This window comes from Gobio gobio (assembly GCF_949357685.1).
Source record: "Gobio gobio genome assembly, chromosome: 17".
NCBI lineage: Eukaryota > Metazoa > Chordata > Actinopteri > Cypriniformes > Gobionidae > Gobio > Gobio gobio.
In genome coordinates this window covers 50,145,177-50,147,676 of record NC_137110.1, presented here as the reverse complement: position 1 = coordinate 50,147,676, position 2,500 = coordinate 50,145,177, and the positions used below count along the sequence as shown (strand labels likewise).

The following is a 2,500-nucleotide window of genomic DNA, read 5'->3' as shown; positions in this document are numbered from 1 at the left end:
AAACGCAATATGTCACTGTATTATGTCACTGTCTTCACAAAGTAATGTATAGAGTCATGAAATGATTATTTTTAGTCATCAACTATGTTTTTGTCCTGTTGTTTTATGCAGTTACACTAATCACTTTTTGGTGACTATAGGCTAAACCAACCCGCAATGACGACGAGAATTAGATGGAAATAAATACATATTTGGGTGGTGTAATATTATAATAAAATGTCATTAATCCCATATTAAGATAACCCATGTTATTTAAATTACTAAAATACCCTAAATAGACAATGAAGAGCAATAATAATACACAGCACTATATAAGATGTATGACAGCTTACGATAAGGATAACATACGAATTCAAACGCACAGTTTGACCTAATTAATTATTCATTTGTATAGTTATATCATTTATAATTTGAATACGAGAACAACAGCAATAAACTTGGGATAATCATGACAATTGTTTTATTCATTCCATCATATCGGAATTTTTTTCAGGAAATGGGCAGACTTGAATACATAGCAACACAGTAGCAAACAATACTCAACACAAAATTGCAAAACAAAAATGTATAATTAATCCAAAGTTTGAACATTTATAAATAGGCTAAAACATCTTTATTTGACCGTGGGTTGTGTTTACAGTAAGCCGACGCGTTGCTCAAACACAGCGCGAAAATAGAGGAATTATACAGAGGTAAATTTGACCCGCTGGCGCTTATAGGTATAAATGCCCCGTTTTTAAATCTGGTTTTATCTAAACAATTTTTAACAACAGGGGATTGTAAAGAACACAGTTTTAATAAAAGTCAGTGACTGGGAGACTTGGATATTTTATTGGAAATCTGTTATGTACATTTGAAAAACAGCCATGGGTAAATTTTACCCCGTGGCGGGTCTAGTGTTAAGTGTGTAAAATCTATTTCTTTCCCCACCTGATATCTTTCACTGAAAGCATAACCGACTTTTTGTTTACATGAATACTCATCAAGACAGCCATTCTGACATAACTGTGTGTGTATTTGATTTTGACAGTTCGAGTGTGTAACAAGACACGAAAAAAAGAACGGAACTTATCGCAAAGAAAATGCTGGGTTAAAAACAACCCAAGTTGGGTTGAAAATGGACTAACCCAGCATTTGGGTTGTTTTAAGCAAACATTTAACCCAACCCAAATGTTAAAACAACCCAAATGTTATTTTTAACCCAGCATTTTTTAGAGTGTACTTAGTGTGAATAGAATCCATTGCTATTTTCACTGCCACTGCCAATTAATAACCGTTCTAATTCCACTTAAATAACAACACAGACTCGGTGGAATCACTTTCGGACCAATTTTTTCAGCTATGAATGATAAAAAACATCCAATCAGAATAACTTGACTTTAAAGAGACAAAAAAGTGTTATCGTGATTCAACTCAATCGAGTTTCACTTTGACGTGTTGCTTAACTAACGACTCAATACTTTAATGAGGGTAAAAACCACAGCACACAAATAACCCAACTATAAAGATGTTTCTTACTACAACCCCAAATCAGAAAAAGTTGGGACAGTATGGAAAACGCAAAAAAAAAGAAAAGAAGTGATTTCTAAATTTACTTTGACTTGTATTTCATTGCAGACAATATGAACTAGTGTTAATTTTGTCACCTATTTTTAATTTAGTCTTAGTCTTAGTCTTGTGCCAAATGTCCTTGTTAGTTTTAGTCATATTTAGTCATTCACATATCTTTTTTTGTTAGTCAAGTTTTAGTCGACTAAAAGTCTCGTCATTTTAGTCTAGTTTTAGTCAAAAGACAACTCAACGTATCTTAGTCAAGTTTTAGTCGACCAAAAGTCTAGTCATTTTAGTCTAGCTTTAGTCAAAGGAAAACTCAATATATTTTGTGGCAAAATAAGTTACATAAAGTACATATAACCTGCATAATGTGCAACAACACCACAGCTAACTGGTTGATTTACAGCATGGATCAGCATTAGCTTATGAGACGATGGGCACAAATATCGAGTTCGATCTTGATTCAGTATGAATTCATATGTATAAAGCCTACTGTACATAGTATAAGGGAAAATATGTTTTTTACACTTTTTTGGGGTTATATTATATTTCCTTGCATTCTTTACTATTCACTATTATTAACATTTCAAAATTTCACAAATAAGTAAGCAGTTATGATCTGTGTATGTATTAAAGAGCCATACAGGCACCCAGTGAGTAATGGCATTACAAGTGAATTTTTTTATTTTTCCAGCCACAAAATGACTCTAATTTGCCTCTTTGCAGTGGAATTCTCTATTTTAACCTTAATTAATACACTAATTGTAATATAAATAATAAAAATATTAGAAGAAAAATATTTTAAGTGATCATTAATGGACCATAAGTATTGCACAAATAGTATTTAGTACCAAAAGATCTCCTCAAAATATTCAATAAATATTATTGAATTAAAATATAGGCTATTTATTTTTGAAATAGTTAAGGTGTATGGTCTCATTTGACC

The 2,500-nt window shown here is 31.7% G+C and overlaps 1 protein-coding gene across 9 annotated transcripts in view; it reads left to right on the top strand.

The window, feature by feature from the left end:
* The window catches only part of tox2 (TOX high mobility group box family member 2), a 214,362-nt gene that overhangs the window by 77,483 nt on the left and 134,379 nt on the right, over positions 1 to 2,500 (top strand). The window lies entirely within an intron of this gene.